Source organism: Phycodurus eques, chromosome 15, assembly GCF_024500275.1.
Source record: "Phycodurus eques isolate BA_2022a chromosome 15, UOR_Pequ_1.1, whole genome shotgun sequence".
Lineage (NCBI taxonomy): Eukaryota > Metazoa > Chordata > Actinopteri > Syngnathiformes > Syngnathidae > Phycodurus > Phycodurus eques.
In genome coordinates this window covers 6,052,308-6,073,671 of record NC_084539.1, presented here as the reverse complement: position 1 = coordinate 6,073,671, position 21,364 = coordinate 6,052,308, and the positions used below count along the sequence as shown (strand labels likewise).

Sequence of the window (21,364 nt, the reverse complement as noted above, 5' to 3'; positions counted from 1 at the left end):
GTTTTGTTCAATGATAATGCTTTTCTGAAATGCTTGACAGTTTAATTTGAATCCCATTCAAATAAAATTAAATGTGTTTCGCCTGATACTTCATGTTTTCTTAAAAGTACCCACCCATCTTACAAATTCTGCCTTGGTAATCAAAAATGAGCACAACTGTGTGGTTTCTTATTTACTAAATATAGGTAGGGCTGTGAATTTCAAAGTAAGAGCAAGTAAATAAAACTAAAGTATTATGTTTTCAAATAAACTGCTTACCCAGAATAATTCTTTGAAAAAAACAAAAACAAAAAATAAAGATAATACTTCATGTTTTGATCATATGGATAGAAGCAAAATCATGGATTGTGAAAATGCATTATACATAGGTTGAAGGGTTTTCCAGAATTTTGAGGTCAACTTTGGGGGTGCGCATTATACATGGGTGAGCATTATACACAAGAAATTACATTATTCTACTTTTTTGTTGCAACTTCTGGTGGAGAAGATATTTGCAATGTGACAGCTTACCCAAGTGACGACAAGCCCCGGTCACCCCTACTGAACCAGAATTAAATGTCAAGACAATTTATTTTCTCTCAGAGGGCTCGCCAAAGCTGCATATCTTGACATGTCTGTTTTCAAAAAAGCATTTATTTCACACATTCACATAGATTGTGAAAGGGCCAAACTAAAATATTTGCAGCGAATTATACCAACAAGTAGACGAGTAGATGGAACTTTTCTGTCTCTTGCTGAAGCCAGTCCAGAGAAAAGTACAAACATCCGCCCTCTCAAGAGAAGCCTTCAAATTGTATTTCTCCTGGGGCTACCTTGGTTCAATTTCATCTAAACCACATCTGGAGAAACTACCGATGGCATAATAATCAATTAACTGATAAAGAATGATGTTGACTGTGTGGATTTAATTGTTGATTAATTGCATTTTGAAGCACTTTAGGCATAATGGAGTACATTGAGTGCAACTAGCAGATTCACTTTTGATGCAGTTGGAACAAGTTTGTTGTCTATGAAACTACTTATTGACATCACTTCTGGGAAATTGAACCACAGTACATCCATGCTAAGTCAATTTCTTGAGGCTGTTTTATTCTGCTTAATATGATACTGGAATCAAAAAAGGCATTGAATTGAGACAGAAATCAATTTGTATTCAAACATTTAATATTTCAAAATTGATTGACTTTTATTTTCCTCAATTGTGGATCAATTGTACTTCTTCAAAAATTCCCAAAACATGTATGTTAGGTTAATCAAAGAATCAAAATTTCCCATCAGTGCGAGTGTGAATGATTGTTTGTCTATTTGTATGGTATGAATGACTGGCGACCAGTCCGGGGTCTATGCCACCTCTTATCAAAGTCTGCTAGGGTAGGCTCCAGTTACCTGCAAATAATATAGCACGAACAAGCGATGTGGAAAATGGATGTAAATTTGTTACCAATGAATCCCAGCGCAGGGCACATACAGAAACATTTTTGCAAGATATTTTATTTGTTCACCTTTTAGAGTGGCAGCAACATGGAAACAGTGTTTTATGACCCCGAAAATGATCACTCAATAAGTAGAAGGCTAACCAAACCAGAACACATTAAAATGCTTACAGCTTCTGCATGTTGCGACAGACTTCATCCATAGTTGTAAAATGTTGTCGATCACCATTCACCGAACTCCCAAACACATAGACACAAACAACAAAACAGCATATTTTCCCCCTGTCCTTTCTTTTTCCCTCATTGCATTATGATGGCGACCAATTCAGGGTGTACGCCGCCTCTCGCCCACAGTCAGCTGAGATAGGCACCAGCACGCCCGTGAGTCTCGTGAGGATAAGCGGTTCGGAAAAAGGATGGATGGATGCATTGTGATGGCTGCATTCTGTGAAAATAACCAAATGAAGCAACTTTTGCTTCTCTTTATCATACAGGCAGTATTTATATAAAATATACTGAAATATGATTTAATGACATAGTAAATTTAAGGCTTTGATACTGATATTTATCATTCTACAAACATTAACTGTATATAAATATGAAGTATGCAACATCATGTCCGTTATTTTGGAATATATCATCAACATTTTTTGTTGGAATTATCCAGGAATTATCCCTTCCATCAAAAATTAATTTCCCCCACTGTTTTATGCGTTTGACATCTACTGTATGCCGTTGGTTGATTGAACGCAAAAAGGGATTAAACATCAGAAGACCAGATCACATTTCCGTGTGTTTGTGAGGTAGAAAGTTAACACGACATTCCCCAGTTTTAAAGGTCAGAGGACAAAGATGTTCAAAGTTTTCTTGATAACTCTAGAACCCGTTTACAAACCACATGTGGCATTTCAAGGTGATTATATAGCAGATATACAGCAGTTAGATCGATAAATATGATTCAGAAAGCGCCTTCTGCCAGTGTCTTGAGCTTTGGCTATGTTCGCGGAGTGCTCAATACGCATAATAAAAATCTAATTTTTCAGCTAAACTTGACAACTTGCTGGAAGTGATGTGCATGTATTACATAACATAGAAACAATGCAATACACATAACGTCATAAACTATACACATAATTTATGACGTGACAGTGGATGCAATAGCGAAGCTTGGAGTAACTGTTGTCACAAGGTTCAAGTGAATGGGAGCAGAGGATAAGCCTAAACCACAAAATATCCCTCTCTTTTAATTTTCACCCATGTCCCCTTTCAGCTCATGTTACCTACGTGTGAGTGGGCCAACAATCCAAGGCATGGCGAATTCTTCTTCACAATGATTGTAAGACCCCAAATGGAAGTATCCAAACGCAACGTTGCTATGAATGCTTGGCTGCCTCAAGTCATGAGATGCCTTGATACCGACAAGGACCAATCAGAGCAAAGCTGTTTTCCATAGTTAAAGAATCGTAGCGATCCAATTAAAGCAAAGTTTATTTACATATTGAAAAAGGAAAAGGCCAACCAGAATAGCTTGAATAAGGGCATGCTGGGCATTTCCAACCCAAATTATCTTGCAAACACAATAAAAAGACCTCAGACATTATTAGACATAACATTTACAAAATGATGACATGGGACCTTTAAATAACTTGCAGGAAGAACTTGACTTTGTCACCGCTCTACATAAGTGATTCAGTTATTTTTTCCATTGCAAACTTTTCCGCTCTTTTTGTTGCTGTTGTTGGAGTTAGCACACAGCTGTGTTTTAAGTTGTTCAGTGTTTTTGAGTGGATAGGGATATTTCCGGTTTGATTTTTTAAAACAGAAAATGTAAGTAGAAAACAGTTCTGTTTTGACAGATATTTTTTTGTAAATATAGCTATAAGAGGTATGCTAAATATAACAACATGTAGTGAATTTGGATTTTCAAACTTTATCCTGATTGGAAATGAAGTACAATGAAAAGTATCATGATGTTATGACACTTTGAAGAAAGCACATGAAAGATGAGCATGTGCTAACATTCAAGGGGTTAATTACTGTGGGATCCAACATTTTGTTGCGGGAAAAATAAGGGGAAAGCAGCATGAAATGATGTGAAAGAAGGAATGGAGAACAAATCACATGCTGTCCACAACAGGGACAGATGTGATCGTACTTGGATATTTTTAATTTGCCCAGATGCTATCTTTTACCCAACTACATTTTACAAGATTCAATGAAAATATTCTGAATTTGAAATAACTGGACAGTGATTGCCTGGCGACCAGTCCAGGGTGTACTCCGCCTCTTGGCTAGAGCCAATTGGGATGGACTCCAGCTCACCCATGACCTAATGAGGACAAGCGGTGTAGAAAATTGATGGATGAAATAAGCTACATTTCATTTCAAAGTCAGCCATGAAACAAATATTCTTATTTAGGAGTGTGTATTGCATAGCGAATCTGTTCCTTGAGTGTAGTAAATGTACTAATGTTATGTACGCTGACTTGCCAGAGACACAGTGAACCTTCACACGACAGAGACTAGCAGATGAAACCATCTGGTTCAGAGTGAGAGGTGGGACGGAGCAGGGAAGCTGCACAATGGTTTGTCCCAGCTTTTGTTTTAGTCTCAGGCTTTGGCAGCGCTGGCACCAGAGTGGCATTGCCAATTCCAATTCCCTGTGTGTGTGTGTGTGTTTGTGTTGTGCGTGTGTGTGTGTGTGAGAGAGAGAGAGATTTTCTAAGCAGGCCCCTCACCCCTTTTGCTACACACACACAAACACACACTTACGCTCATGCACACTTACTGACATACATGCACACTCACAAAGATTGTAAATTGTCTGGAACACCCCAAGTGCCATCTGGTCCTGTGATGGGGCAGACAATGTGTGTGTTTGTGTGTGTGTGTGTGTGTGTGTGTGCGTGTGTGTGAAAAGAAGCATTAAACGGAGAAAATGAGAGTATATGCATGTGTGTATACGTTTTATGGTTGTGTGTATTATGTTGTGTTGTTATTGTTCATCTGTGGACACATAGAAGAGTAAAGATACAAACAAAATCAATTGATCACATTTATCAAATAATCGCTGCCTTTTGTGAGTTCATTTGGTTTTCCTACCCTGATGATGGTCTGGTATTTAAAATGAAGTGAAAGTAGTTTATAAATTATAAGGAAAAAGTATTTTTATTTTTGGAGGGTTTTCAAGATAGTTTTGTATGCACATCAAATTGTACGTGCGTGCGTTTGTGTGTGTGTGTGTGTGTGTGTCATCGAGAGAGACACATTGATCTTCCCGCTACATTCCATTCTCTCTGGGCTCTGAATAGCAAGAAACCCTCACTATAAACATTTGTGCTATTTTCTCCTCTTCACTTCCCCCATTACGCCCATAAAACTGATCCATCGGAAAAATATCCAGTTATGTTCAAACTGTGGGTGAGTCCCGTGTTTTTGTGATTAGTATCTCATAACGTGTAACTTGCATTGATATTTTACGTGAAAATGAGCATGAATAGTCGGCAAATTTATTAAAAATAAAACAAAACAATACAGTACAATACAATACTGCACTTTTTTTAAATTAAAATGATGTAACTGTGACAGGCTTCTTTATACACTGAATAATCTATAATGTGTTGACTCCATGTTAATGAGAGCGTTCATTTAAAAATATTGATAATTTCAGTTTGGTGTAGTTTAGTATTGGCTAAAACTAGACGCTGGAACATTTACTTCCTTGTGTTTTTGCCTTTGGTTAAAACCATTTTTTAGGAAGGGATTGTTTTATTTTCAGGGGTTTTCTAGGCTTCCATCTTTTCCCCCATTTTTCTAGCCTGCTGTCTGTTGGATGGCCATCGTTTGGCAGCTCGCAGCCATTCCAAGAACCAATTATCCAATAAATGCAGCTTAATGAAGTTCTTTCCCTGCTGCTGTGGTACTGAAAGCCAGAGGTGTAGATCTTATAGATTTACAACACCTAGGCTTTAAACCAAATAATAACCATTCAAAAGAATATAACACCTACTTATGGTAAACATAAATCAAATGTCATACGCAATTCTGCTTCACTGTCATGGATTTGCAACACAAATTTTATAGTAGAAAGCTGAAAAAGACAACTCAGTACAAATGTGAGATGAAAAAAAAAAACCAAAGATCTCAAATTGATGATTTCAGGTATCAGGCATCAGCTTAAAAGTCATTAGGAAAAAGTTTGTCATTTTTATAGAATTGATCCAAAGAATTGAAGGCAAAACAGGGTTGGTAAAACATTTGTCGAGTCTATGGAATTATGCCAGCTTCGGACCAAACTGCCTGACGCAAAATGGTGACAGACAAAACTTCCTCACAAGAAACAGAAACTACACAAACAGAAGGTCACATGGTGCCAATATTCATTGAACACATGGTTACTCCACCAGCTAGCTCATTACTGTTATTGGTTTGTAAGTGTATATTCACCTGAGGATCAGGGATGTCCTATAACGTACCATTTGAAAAAACAAAAACAAAAAAACTTGCCAGTCAATATAAACTGCAGTCCCAGAATGTGCTGAAACCAGCTGCTGCGTTGTGATGTAGCTGCCCCCTGCTCCTCTGATGTGTACTATGTGAAAATTATTGGCTTGCATGGGTCACTATTTGTTTATTTCTGTGTGCGTACCACTACGGGGTGGCGTAGCACTCAATTGTAAAAATGTGTTACGAGTTAGTGGGATAACCTTAATGGACGTTCCTGACAGGCTCCCTTGAGACTGTTTAATCAGCTTCCTACCACTTCCAAACTGTTCCTATTAGTTCTTAAATAGTAGCAAACTGAGTTAAGTATCGTTAAAATAATAGTTTTCTCACACACATAAATAATTTACAATGGGTATCCATAAATGACCTAAAAACCTTATAGTACTACATATGCTCCCTGTTCAGATATAGTATGTCTGACTATGTTCTGCACTTTTGCATATTTGGTCAAATTAAGGGCAAATCACATTAAACAACAAACAAATAATCTCTGGACTTTAAGACCACTTCTTCAAATTGTCTTTGCCCAAGTTCAAATGCTGTGTTCACACCTGCCCAAACAAACCACACCAAGGGGTTGCATGAACCAGAGATCAGTTCAGCCAAACTAAACAAGACATCGGGTAAACACCCTCAGATTTTTTTAGCCTTGAAAGGTGGTTGCATGTGCATGTGACAGTCTGACACATATTTGATTGATGGCAATGTCATGCTAAAAACATGAGCTTTATTGTGTTGCAATAATAGGCTTCTGTCTAAGTTTTTCAAACGCAAGGTTGGCGTCATAAAATGACAGAACGCTTAGAGGTCATGAGATCAGTCACAACAAATTGGGGAGACGTCTTTCATCGACTGCCACCTACGTTGCTGGTGTAGTGCAGTAACTTCTGCCATGTCAGCCTGATTTACAGAAATGTTCTCGGGACCTTGGTTGCTATGTGAATGCAAAACAACAATGAGCCACAAGGACTTGGTCCCAGGAACTAGTTTTGATGTACTTGTAAAGTACATTAACAGTCAGTCACTTCAGCACCAGTTTGTGAAATGCTCCACCTTCTGCAAAATGTGAGTAAAAGTGTGTTTGAACAGTCACCGATGATTTACAGTACCTTTTTGTCCTAGATGAATCATTTTCTTATACCTTTTTGTTTTTAAAAAGCATACGTCTGAAGGTAGCTTCACTATATAAATCTTCACTATAGGGCACAGCTGTATTTTCAGGAAAACAGGCGCTCCACTCTCCATTTCCTCAATAAAGTGTTTCCTGAATGGATGTTTAACCTGTAGAGATGGACTCTTATGGTTAAGTTTTGAATTCAACATAAATGCACAAAATATAACAAAAGTAAATAATAACAGATTTAGTGGGAAAGCTAAGATAGTTATTTCATTTCTACACCTTTTTTTTCTTACCTTGTTTCACCAGATCTTCTCATGCTCCTATTTAACAATGATTCATTTTAAGTTAGATTTGGAGTAGAGAGCAAATGCCTATTTGAAGAATAAGCCTTGAGGTTAGCGCAAGGGAGAGAAGCCAGGGGAGATAGCTGCTCCACTTACAAGTAAAGACAAACATTGTCTTCACAGTGTGACAGTCAAGCTTATGACTTGTTGAGTCTCATCTGTCTGTACTGCAGTAGGGTTTGTATTAATTATCCAACAAGAAATTTCCAAATCATGGACAGCAAACAAGTATATTCCCTTTTGATGTGCACATGGCCAACAGTGACCGGTTTGTTCCAACACAGCAATGCTAACACCTATGCCCACCTGAATATTCTTGGGTGACTTGAAGAGCAACACTTTGGCTGACAAATACTTTAACTTATCTTTATGATGCAGAACCACTGCTTCAGTGACGAGGCAGTCTGAATGGGCTTGAGAAAGATCATTGTCGTCTTATTATAATACTGTATTTAAAGGTTGTATGTGCATTAATTTCTGTAGTGATGAAACTGGATCATCCGAGAGGTCGTGACTGACTTCACTCCCCTAATCCATATTCAAATAGATCGAGAGGTTTGAGTTCGATTCTTTGAAACACATTTATATGTGAAATAGTGGTCGAGTAGGGGTCCATATTTGTCGTGGTACCTTTTGCCAAGGTTAAAGTGGTCCAACTCTATTCCCAAGATCTAAAAGTCCACTTTCAAAAGTCCAAGAGCAATATCTTTAACAGTAGCCTACCACCCTAATGAGCCATTGGACCACCTAAAGGAGACAGATCATGGAAAACTGAGTGAACATATTCTGCATATGCCACATACGTACCTGTATATGGATCGGCACGCAAATTGACAAGTGTAATTTGGTGGTTTAGTGCTAAAGTGCTGGCTACATGAGAAAAATACAACTGATGCTTTGTTTCTATGGGAGTTCACAAGCGCTTGGGACTCTTCCCACTTTGGACTTTTTTTTTACACTATTAACTCAGCAAGTAGCTCCATGACTGTCATGATAACAAAAGCCATAGTGGCCCAGCAGTAGAAAGGGTGCAGGGCAGTGGCTTTTTTCACATGCGATGGGACTGCACCCTCAGAACAAACACATTTCAGCAAGGCTAAAAAAAAAAGAGTGTGAAAAGAATGCTATAAATCTTGATCCTTGTAGTATTTTGATGAAATCATGTCACAGATGTTATTAAGACACATAGGAACTGTTTTAAACTGTTAAAACCATGCAAGCACCTCCGTTAAAGTAAAATGAAGTGCTGAACGTCATTTTGCCAAACTATTGCTTAAAAGTACAATAGTATTAGTATTTTCTTGCTTTAACTAGCTGCAACTCATAAAATCTCAATTATGCAAGAAAGAGCTGACACAGTTGCTTGTGTAGGGTATTTATTAACATAGTTCCAACCATATGAAGGCGTGTGTATGTCGGAGGCTGTGAGCAGCATGTGCACAGACGGTCTCATTTGGCAGTCTGTCCGCAAGAATGCAACCTGAGACCTACACACACACACACACACACACACACACACACAGGCATTCCCATAGTTCCTCACTCTGTCTCACACACACAGATGTGAGCCTTTTGTCTGCCCTAGACCTTTTTTTTCCCCTCCTCCCCCTCAGTCGTTGCAGGTGTTCATCATGAGGCAATAAAACAAGTAGTGACTGTTCTCCGTCCTTACTGTGCTCTAGACTCATACGGCGGAGACCCAGTCCTTTTCCAGATTTACACAGCTCGTTCTAATTTGGAGCCGTGCATGGTTGTGTATGTTTAAGTATTCAAGTGTCAAAGAATAAATGTAAAAAAAGTCTCCTTGAGCGCAACCATTCAATTACTTTTTTTTTATGTGCTATGATTCTTTTGTCTTTTATACATTTGATGATACAGTATGTGGAATCCTCGTTGTAAAGTCAAACTATCCCAGTGATACCGAGATGACTTTAATGGAGAGAAAATGCATCACTGGCCATTCAAAGGCAAAGAGTTCAACATACAGTAATTGCCAATGGGGCACTTTCAACCATCCATCCATTGCTTGTCTTCGTTAGGGTCGTAGATGAGTTGGTGCCTTTTCCAGCTGACTTTGGGCAAGACACTCTGGACTGGTAGCCGTTCAATCTCAGGGCACATATACACTAGACAACCATTCACACTCACATACAGACGATGCAACAAGTTTGAGTCTTTAAGCAACAATTTAGAGTCTTCAAATACACATAGCCTACAATGCATGTTTTAGGACTGTGAGACAAAGCTTGGTAGAAACCAGAGAAAATTATAAACACACTTGGCTTCAGTTTTCAGCAACTGCTTTTGAGCAGAGACGGGCGATGAGTTTGGGACCTTGGCCTTCATTGACCTAATCCACCTCTTAACAACTCCATCACGGCGCCAAAATAACGTACAAAAACACGACACGTATAACTATGTGTGCCATTAAAGGGGCGACAGACGCATTCCCCATATTTGAGGATGAAAGCCATTATTATTAAACAAAGACGCACAATTAACTTTATCTTCCAATACATCATCTCCAAACAACTCCAAACCTGTACAGACAATACAGCAGTTTACAACCCATCTATCCATTTTTTGCACTGCTTAACCTCACTAGGGTCGCGGGCGTGCTGGAGCCCATCCCAACTGACTATGAGCAAGAGGCAGGGTATATCCTGAGTTTGTCGCCAGCCAATCGCAGGGCACACATAGACAAACAACCATTCGCACTCACATTCGCACCTACGGGCAATTGAGAGTCTTCAATTAACCTACCATGCATGTTTTTGTGATGTGGGAGGAAACCGGAGTAGCAAGAGAAAACCCACACAGACACGGGGAGAACATGCAATCTCCACAAAGTTGATGCAGTATTTGAACAAGTTTCATCAGAACTAGTGAGGCAATATGTGCTAACCAGTCACCCCCGTGCCGCCCCAGTTTACAATCAATATCTAATAACATGACAAAAAAACATCGAAACTTAAAATAAAATACATTGTACTCACCGAAGATGCTGATGGAGATGCAGCAGACCTCCTTCCCCTCTGTTTGTATAAGCTAACTCATACATGCTGCTGTGTATGTGCCCCAAAATTATTTTCTTGGTTGAAAACAAAGCACGCAGTAATGTTGGTTGACCTAGCCCCACAAAGTTGAGTTTTTTTAATTTCATTTTTTATTATTTTTTTTCAAAGTGGCCTTGAAAATGAATTTTTAATCCTGTCCAAAATTGTCCTCTTCAGTAAATAAATTCTCACGCACATATTCAGCTCAACCAATCAGAGGACTATTTTGCTGAACCAATCAGAGGGAGGAAAAAATACCAACATGACTCAGCCTGTGTGACGGCGCAGAGTGGTGAATCTAAAATCTGATTGGTTCAACCATTTCAACGGTGTGTGTGTGTGTTTGACCTGGTTGATGCCAGCACTTTGGATTCTGAAGGCCTTGGCTTAAATCTACCCATCCGTCCATCCATTTTCTGTACCACTATATCCTCACAAGGGTCGCGGGCGTGCTGGAGCCTATCCCAGCTATCTTCGGGCGAGAGTACACCCTGAACTGGTCGCCAGCCAATCATGGCTTAAATCTAATTGGGCGGAAAAAAACAATTCTACGGATAGAGCACTGTACACAACTAAAACCAGAGCAAATGCTATGAAATGAAGACAAAAGAATGTTGGGAATAAATTAATATATCCATCCATTTTCTGAGCCGCTTATCCTCACTAGGGTCGCGGGCGTGCTGGAGCCGATCCCAGCTGTCATCGGGCAGGAGGCGGGGTACACCCTGAACTGGTTGCCAGCCAATCGCAGGGCACATACAAACAGACAACCATTCGCACTCACAGTCACACCTACGGGCAATTTAAAGTCTCCAATTTATGCATGTTTTTGGGATGTGGGAGGAAACCGGAGTGCCCGGAGAAAACCCACGCAGGCACGGGGAGAACATGCAAACTCCACACAGTCGGGGCCGGGGATTGAACCCGGGTCCTCAGAACTGTGAGGCTGACGCTCTAACCAGTCGTCCACCGTGCCACCTAAATATATATATATTATAATATATATTATTTTATACATATACATATATGTTTTATAATATGACATATATTATAATAGATATTATAAATAAACAAATAATTTAATTAACTTTTAGGTCAGTGCTCTGGATGGTGTTTCGGCTAGCAGAAAAGGGTGTGAAGGCCCTCACGGCACAGGACTGGTTTTGAGTGATGTGCTTGTTTGCCTATTTTGTTTGTTAGTTAGCTGGACTAGCCATTACACAACAACAAAAACAACAAAAACAGAAAGACAGAACATTTATCTGCATCTTCATTCCAGTCTGCTTGCTATAGGGGCAATGACCCACCATAGAGCTTTGGCTAAAAAACAAAAACAAAAACAAAAAAACTTACTCTGTGTGACAGTTGGCATCTATTTTGTAATGTTCATTAACGACACATACTGACTGGAATTGTATTACCCAAGTCAGACATGTTGATGATTGTTGTCAGTGTGCAAGACTGCGTGATGTAAAAACGCTTCACCTCACCTATCTTTCAGGAGAACCAATGGTAGTCCAGTTGATGGAGAAGTCGGTGGATTATTCTGCAATGTGGGTTTCTGTCTGACCTGTAGAATTGTCCCAGGATGGCACCATCTGTATAGGTAATAAATGTGGCTAGACTGCTTGCTCGTTTCCTTATGCTTTTGGATTCATTCTTGGCCATCAGAATCATAAGAAAGCTGTCAATGGTAGCGATGAGATGCATAGAATCTTGCTGTGTATGAAATAGAAAACACTAACATAAATACGGAAATAGCAGTTATTTTTCCCATCTAAATATACAAGAGATGAATGGATGTGGTTCACAGTATATTGCCTCTTCTTTATAAGATGCTATTGTCTGGAATATTGACAGTGCTCTGAACCATCTGAAAGCTGTAATGAGATCAAGTGAATCTTCCTGCTGAGTCTTTCTGAAACAGGCATGAGGGATGAACATGAAGATAACTTACATGATTTATTCTCAAACAGTTTTCAGTCAGTTTTTCCAGAGAATTACATCATGGTTATGTGAAGTTTTTAGATTTTCTGAATCCTGGGGGCAATTCCAAGTTTTAAATCATGCTATTGTCCCTCTCCAGACATGTATTATATTATTATATTATAGTATTCCAGCTGACTTTTGGTGAAAGACACCCTACAGTCTGGACGAGTTGCCAGTTAATCACAGGCTACATAGAGATAGACAACCATTCACATTCACACCGTCACCGAGTGGGACACACTAAATGAACCACTACACCATCAATGACCTACATCCATTCCAATTGAAAATATTTTTTTCTATTGTCCATATCAGTCATGGGCCCTTAGACTCTTCATCACATTCCCCTATGCTTACATCTTCCCTCTGTGTACATAGAGCATTGGGGTTGAATATGAATACAATGCAGTTGCCAGTGTTGTACCTGAACGGGTGAACTAGTCATACTTTGGGCGAACATTTATTTAACTGAGTTAATTTCTGCCTGATGAACGCTATTGAGAATGCGCTCTTTTTGGCGTCTGGTGACTGGTTTTCGAACGAAAGGTCATTTTCATTCAAGAGGGCCAGGTTTTGTTAGGGACTTCCAGGACAAAACCAGGCTGAATTACACTAAATACTAGCCTTCATATGTTGGGGGATAAACGCTGTATTTGGCAAATGGGAGTGAATGTGTTCTTTGTTACTCCATTGTAAAAATGGATTACGAGGAAAATTATTTGCATCAGAATGCTTTTGTTAAAACTCTGTACGTTCACACTGTCAGAATATTGAATTTATTTTGTTTTTTATCATTACAATAGAGAAGATAAAATATTGTTAATATAGTCAGCCACAGCTGCGAGGAATGCAGTTGTTTTCTTTTTTCACTACCGTTCCTGTCACACTGTGTTGCATGTTTTTTTTTTTTTTTTTTTTCTTGCACATTAAGGACAAAAGCCCTTTTTTTCTGTTAATTCCTCATTTAAAAAAAAAAAAAGACCATTCAATCAAGTTTTCCTCATGTTTTTGAGATTGTTGTGTGAAAGCTGCACCTGGGTTAGTGTGGACTGAATGGGTGGCAACAATGGGGGAAATGAAATGCCAGTATTTTGGGGGTAAAAGCCTGTAGCAACATTAAAAAAAAAATTAAAACAAAGAACTAAGAACGGCTTGATTTTTGAAAAGGCGAACATAGTTCAAAATTTGGAATTATGAACTATGAACTCAACTTGTTCATTTTCGGAACGGTGACCTGAACTTTGAATTAGTTCCCGTAGAAAATGAACTTTCCCAACACTGGCAGTTGCCCATGCTGGTGAAATTAGTATGATGCCTTTAGAGTAGCTTTTCAGTCATTGGACTCAACTGTTCCATGGTCGCGTTCGTTTTTTTGTTGCTTCTTTCTTAACAAGAATCCATTTATGGGACACACTGTTGTTAGAGTTCACTTTACCAGTTTTCCCCTTGATGGCTCTCAGTGTTCCCATACAACCGATGTCACAGATGGATTCTGTGCTTTTTCCCCCCCGTTGTCCTCTTGCCAAGGTTATCACATATTGTATTTACATATACTGTAAATGCTTGAATGGACCGATTGTGACATTTTAGTGTGGTTATTTGAGCAATCTTGTTTTTCCGCTACACACTAAATTAATATTTTTTGTATACTTCATAGCCTGTTCAAGACCATCCAAAAATGATATTCATACTCTGAAGCGTGACTCCTAGGATTAGTAAGATTACTATAATTTTTCAATTAATTTAATCATCAAAGAAGATATATCTTCCCGGTGAACAACTTGTATCTCTGATTCTGTGTTAATATTAATCTCTTTTTATTGTTAATTACAAGCAGACAAACACAGATGTTGCTGTGATCTGGTATTCTCTCCTTGCCACAGGTCTTGAATGAGATTTTTTCGGTCTCCATCCAGCTGGCTCGTGCCTGATTTTGACTCATCATATAAGCAATGGAGAGTAACCAGCTGTTTCATATAGCCATATTTATCACAAGGGTTGGAATGGAGACAGCTGTAACTCAATCCAAAGCTAAACGCAAAATGAAACTCAAAGTCATATTTTACAACGCACAGTTACAGGGATGGAATCCACTTAAAGGTCAGAGGACAAAGACATTAAAAATGTTCTTGATAGCTCTAGAACACCTTTACAATCCACATCTCCCATTTCAAAGTGATTATATAGTGGTTATACAGCAGTTAAATCGATAAATATGATGCAGAATGCGTCTTATGCTTTTTGCATCCAGCGCCTTCCGGTCTTCGGCTCTATCCGGCGCTGTGACGCAACACGAGCAAAACAGCCTGTTCATTCGGCGTTGCGTGCTATTGTTCCATGCTGTTGTTCCTGTCCTTGTATATTTGTCGTCGTATGATTTAGCGATCTCCCGATGATTTCTTGTGTGCCTTTTGGTTGTACAAATGGTTCAGGCAGTGGCAAGAGTTTCTTTGGCTTTCCAAGTGATAAAGGAATATGTGACCAGTGGATAGGGAAACCCCGGTGGCTTGAGCTTCGGGTATGTTCGGGGAGGGCTCAATATGCAAAATAAAAATCTCATTTTTAGCTAAATTACAGTTGAAAACTTGCTGGAAGTTACGTGCATGTATTACATAAAATATAAACATTGCAAACAAACTGACCCCATAACATCTTTGACATCTGACCTTTAAAAGCTGCTTTTCAATTGAGTCATCTCTGACAGTTGAGTTGGTTGTCCAGCACGTGTCCTGCAGGAACCATGTGCAGCACAGTTAAGTATTAGTGTTTTATTTCTAAAGGCCGTATTGCTTTGGTTCATTTTTAGATGGGAGAATGACCCAAGAAAAGCCTATTTGCCACGTCAGGGATTTTACATCTACATTATCTATTGGGCTTCCCTCAAAGGTCTTTTAGCTTTGCTGGCTGCTTGATTACTCTGAATAAAGTCTTTATATAATATGCTACTTGTTCTGCTTTCTCATACTTGGCATGTTTGTGGGTATAAGTGGTGATCTCACATGAATGCAGTTATTGTTCACCAAGGTAATTTGCACTTACTTGTGTGCAATCGTTGTGTGTTTGTTGCAGTGTCTACACCGTGTCAAGGTTCTCTTAATGGTAAAAATGTGAAATGTGAAACACCAGGTTCTGTTCTCTGTTAATATAATGACTTCGGTTATAAAGTATGACAGCCACGCACATGCACGCACACACACACACACACACACACACGCACACACACACACATGCACACACATATACGTACACATACTCAGATACACAGATGTGTTTCTACCATTATGGAGGACATTCTATTAATTTCTTCTCTAAACAGCTGCTTAACTAAACAAAACAAAAAACGTCACCTAGCCCCCATCTTACAAGAAACATAGTATGGAAATTTCCCTCAAATTAAATCTTTTGTTAAACTATCCCAGTGATCAAGAATGACAGCACACTGTTCAGTCTCTTGATAGAGTCCTATTTAAATCATCCTGTTTGGAGGGGCGTAGTCGTGTCACAGCTCACACTGTCCCGCTCTACTGAGGGCCAACGTTGCTCTGTTCCCATCATTACCATGTTGACCGGGGATGGCGCTAGACTTGGTTGCAAGTCATTACTTGTACTCAAGTGGCAGCCTCCGAGTCTGAAGAAAAAAGTGAGCCCCCATAAAGACAGTAATTCATTGACAGTATATTCACTCGTGGAGGTGGAACTACCACACCAAGCGTTCAGTTAGTGTTGGGATCCATGCATGCGGCACATCTCGCAGACAAATCGTCTTTTCATTTGAACAGGCTCCCCTTTCTTCAACCCTATATTTAATGACTTATTCCTTCCTCATATAGAAGATTATTACCACTGATGGATCATCTGGGTTCAGTGCACAAAATGTTGGAGAACTTAACACGACGAACAGTATTTCCCACACGTGGGGGAGCTGTAGAGTGATGCAGTTAATCCTGACTTGGAATGGAAATGGAACCTGTAAAGTAAATGCAGATAAGCCCCCCCAACTCCCATAAACACTCATTGGAGAAAATGGTTCAGTCAAAACAAAATTAATGTCACAGAAATTCAAAACCTTCATAACCCAACAGTATTAAAATGTGCACACTGTGTAAAGCAATGTGATGTCAAATGAAATTTTCAAAATAAATGAATGAATGTGACTTGGGAATTACCCTGTCACTGTGGCCAACAACACACGCACTCTCACACACACACACACACACACACACACACACGCAAACACACGCACACACACTTTGTGTTCAGCTAGAGTAGCAGAGCTCCAGCATACAGCGTGCCCTGACATGTGTTATGTGGTTTTCAAAGGGGAAGCCTTCACTTCAGTGTTTGCCAGTTTGCATGTGCCTATGATGGGTGTGGATGTTTTCTTGAGATCAATGAAGATATGGAGTGTTGCGACTTTTTACATAATACACACACTCACACGCACTAGTGACGCCTGTTCTTAGTCAAGTGACACACTCTGCCCTTCTGACATCTGGTCACTGAAAGCTCTGGAGGCCTCAATTTGTGTGTGTGTGAGTGTGTGTTAGGGCATGTGTGTGCGTTCAATTTACTGTCCCTTGTTGATGTGACTGTTGCTTGGCAATTGTGATCATGCATTGAAAACATTATTAGACCACACCATTTCAATGCCTTGTACCACTATAGTATATTACCTGAAGAATACAATGAACATTATAAAAATGCAATTCATTCCATAATACTTTATGTCCTATTTGACATGCTTGAGCTTAAATGTATTCCCGTTGATTTTGGTTATTATCAAGAAAACCATAGATATCAGCGCTTAAATTAAACTCCTATCAGTTATTTTTGTTGTCATCATTATATTTTTCCAAACAAATGTCAGCAATGTTACGACCCTCAAAGTTATACTCAAGTGGATAAAAATTCTTGCAAACCACATCACTAGGTCACTACAAGTTAACTTACACACACGTTAAAAGAAATGAGATCAACAAAAGCAATAAAAACAGATCAGCAAAGACCACTCGTTGTGACCACGTGACCACCCACACAGCTGTTGGCAGCCAATGACTCGAAAAAAGTTAGATGTTGGTTATTTGTGGCAATTTTATTCATGTTTTCATCTACACGGGAATCATTGTTTTATTTTATTTTATGCTATAGAAACGCAAAATTATATTTTTAGTGAGCGTTTTACAACTACGCTCCACCCATTGCTCGGCAAAATGCCTAATTTCCATGCCGTCGTTTCATTCTACATCATTTTTTTTTTTTGGTGCGTCACCAACTAGGCCAGCACAGGAAATGAATCAGACATTCACTAAATATAAAAAAAATAAACTTTTGCTGAATACAGCAAGCTGTTAGAGGAGCTGACAGGCTTAATCAGCATTTTGTCATCTCCTCTAATATTGGCTTGGGTGAAATATTTTTTTTCTAACAAAACATTCCTGAATTCCAGCTTTAAGTAGAAAGTTGCGTCTTACAAATATTTAAAGTTAAAATTTTGAGTTTCAAACTTTCAGTGGGTGTCCTTTCAGTAGTAATGTGTACATTACTAAAAGCCGTCATATTTCTGAACATTGCTGGATATTGATTGTGTCACTAGTAGTGAAGAGGTTGGACTTTACACCAATCTGATCGGCTTAATCGGTATCGGCTTTAATGTCATAATTCAACGATCCGATCAATGACGTCATTGATCGGCTCCGCAAAAGACATTTACGCCGCATCGCTGTTTTATACAGTATATTTGAATCCAAAAGCTAGTTTATTTTTAGCCTTGTCGCGTGTCTTTTGATGTACTACCTTCAATATCTCACAGCCAATAAAGTTATTTAAAAGAAAAAGATGTCGGCATTGTGGGACAGACAACACGTAATGCCTGGATCAGGCTACAAGACAAATTAGGTCTTTCACGATTGCACTATGTCAGACTACTACAATAAAATCTTCGCATCCCGTCTTTTACGATCAAGGGGCTTTAGCTTGTCAATTCAAATGCAACCGGATACACTCGTTATCATGGGGACGACACCGCGACGCATGTGTTATAAGAACAAAATGGGGAAAAACGTGTGGTTGTGGTCACGCTTGGGAGATTACGTTCATTTAAGGATTGCTTGAGGTATATTCACGTACTTTTAATACGGCACGGCTCGCGAGCAGGCAACAAAACGTTATGTAGCCTAGCAAGCTAGTGCTAGCACTAACGTTTGTATGTAAACATGCTGGCATTATGTCGCATCTTGCTCGAAAGTTTTGGTGTGTGTGAAGTAATTGAATTAGAATAAAGTAATTGAACTACAGTAAGTTAGCACCCATTATTTCTGTCATGTTGTGATGTTGGTTTGACCTAACTGATTCGAATACATGACCTGACTCGACTAGAGAATACTTTTGAATATACTCAGAATACAGTACACAAGTATGTACAGTCAATAAACAAATCATTTCAATAGACACATTGCTCCATCTTGTGTTTTTTTTTTTTTAAACTCGCTGATCGTTTTTTTTAAAGTCGCTGATCGGTGATTGGCTCCAAAAATCCTGATCGTGCAAAGCCTAGTTGTGGTAGAAGTGAATGAATTTATGCAGCCAGCATGGTTGCTGTCTGTGTCTGTATGCGCTCTCCGATTGGGACATGTTCAACTTTCCCCACTAGCCTGAACGAAATAAACTTTTAAAAATGGATCGATCAATGGATGAATGGATGGATGGTCACCCAATAATTTGTGGACCAGGCCCTTTCGTTGGACTATAGCTGCACATTCACAACAAAAAGCAATGTTGTGGGAATTATTTATACACAATAGTGCTCATTGTAGCTATTTTAAAAATAACAGCAGGCTTTCATAGAATGGAGAAACATTTAAGTGTGAATTAATTGGATCGCTGTTGTTTACAGACACACTTTATGATTCTTATCTGTAGTGGGATGGGGAGTTTTGGGTTTGTAGCAAAACAAATTGGTCTGATGGCAAACAAAGTGTAGCAAATTATTACTGAAGATGTTTACCTGTTTTCTTAACAAGCTGCATTCTCACTCTGCTGAACAGCTTTTTCTCGGTTGATTCAAACAGACCAAATTGTCGGTGTGTTCTTAGAGTGTGTTGCATGTGTCACTCCTCTGGGACCATTACGTCATTATTATCTTCTATTTTGTATTTATAGATTCGCACATCAAAGTAAATTCAAAATAATTTACTGACTGTTATCAAAGTGTTAGCATCAGTAGTAGGGGTGGGTATTTGGGAAAATGAATTAAAATCAACTTAAATGGGCAGAAGAATTTTCTTTCTTTTGGCTTCCTCCCACACTCCAAAAACATAGATGTGAGGTTAATCGTAAAGTATAAATTGCCCATAGGTGTGATTGAGGCTCACTATTTTAAATGGATTGTTTTTTAAGTGAGACACTGCATGGATGTTCTAAACTCCTGTTTCCATTGTATTGAACAAAAAGCCGCTACCGCTATATCAATAATCATATCCTTATAATCACTAGTCCTTCCCTGCTGAAGAGGAGTAATTCCTGTAAGTAGATTTCACTTGAACATCATCAACAAAAAAATCCTACTGCAACTGACCTCTAAGTGCCTGAGAAGCTGATACTGTTCAGCTTCAATTGATTTTCGAGAACTCCCATGGGGTCTTTTGGTGGCTTTTAAAGTACTTGCTGAGCAAACGAGAAACAACTTTGTTCCGAGATCTGTCACGGGTTTCATTCTGCTGTTTGCCTGTGCACACATATAATGCACTAGAAGCAATGGAGATAGTGTAGGCAGGTGCCTGTCATTATTTTCCCGTTTGAGTTTACACCAGCTGCAACCCGCCTCTTCGAGAGGTGATGACAGAAGGCTTGGTGAGGGGAGGGATAGCGAGGAAGGCAAAAGGAAGCAGCAGAAGCAGTAGCAAGATAAAAAAGTAAATAAAAGAATAAAAGGGAAGGGCTTTGGCTGTCAGAGGGAGGAACACTGCAGGGAAGCTGACACAGAAGAGACAGAGAATGACCTGTCTAACGCTCCATTAAAATTCACAAATTAAAGCAGTATTATCTTGAAATATTTAAAGGTTAGATGAATGTTGATAATGGATCTTGGCCGCCATTAAAATGTAATTGCTCTTTGACGCAGTTAGTGGAACTTGACATGACGTGCATTTGCAGCAAACACAGTGAAGGATTTTGGGAAAGGGTGACTGGTGGGGAGGTGGCTAAAAATCCTCTTCTAGCTGACTTCGTGCGAGAGCCGCGGTACATCCTGGACTGGTCGCCAGTCAGTTGCAGGTGCCTAAAAATAAGAAAGCGAAAGCTTAGTTTTGTAATTTTATATCAGCCATTGATATCTTGCTCTCTGGGTTAAGTCCTAATTAGGCAGAACCAGAACATGATGACCTCAAAGCCTGTCTTATTGCAGAGTACCCAAGTGTGCACCAATGACTAGTTAACACAAATACTTAAAGGGCAAGATAACAATGCTCAGTAGCAATACTTCATGTTTACAGAATATTACTCTGGTTTAGGTAGCTGAACTAGAAATAGTCCAGTGACCGTATAATATCCTTAGATTATGATATTGCAGCAACACTAAAATATATTAAAGTAAACTGCAGATACACTTGAAAGGATTTGGAGTTTGACAGCATTTTCAATGGGCCGGCAATAAAAAAAAATTCTTTAAAAGAACACTGGTTTGTAGTCTGTCATGGAGGAATTTGTAACATGAGGAGTTTGCAGGGTTTTGTGAAGAGTGACAGGTCTGAGCGTGATTTTTGAATTTGAGGAGCCTCAGCAACAGGTAGAATTTTCTCTGTACCTTTGCTTTAAGGGTCTTAAGAGAACTTTTTGATCACTTATTATTTTCATATCATATAAACATACCATACAACCATACAAAACATGCTCTTTTTAATCCCTGAATGCAACATTAGT

The 21,364-nt window shown here is 39.1% G+C and overlaps 1 protein-coding gene across 3 annotated transcripts in view; it reads left to right on the top strand.

Annotated features, from left to right (window-relative positions):
• Positions 1-21,364, top strand: part of LOC133413359 (transcription factor 4-like) — a 197,705-nt gene that overhangs the window by 16,331 nt on the left and 160,010 nt on the right. The window contains exon 1 of one of the 3 annotated variants that reach the window (XM_061697631.1): positions 12,002-12,065. The exons of the other annotated variants lie outside the window; for them this stretch is intronic. The gene's annotated coding sequence lies outside the window, so the exon portion shown is untranslated. Of the gene's footprint in view, positions 1-12,001; positions 12,066-21,364 lie in introns of those variants that run through there. 3 annotated transcript variants of the gene reach the window in all.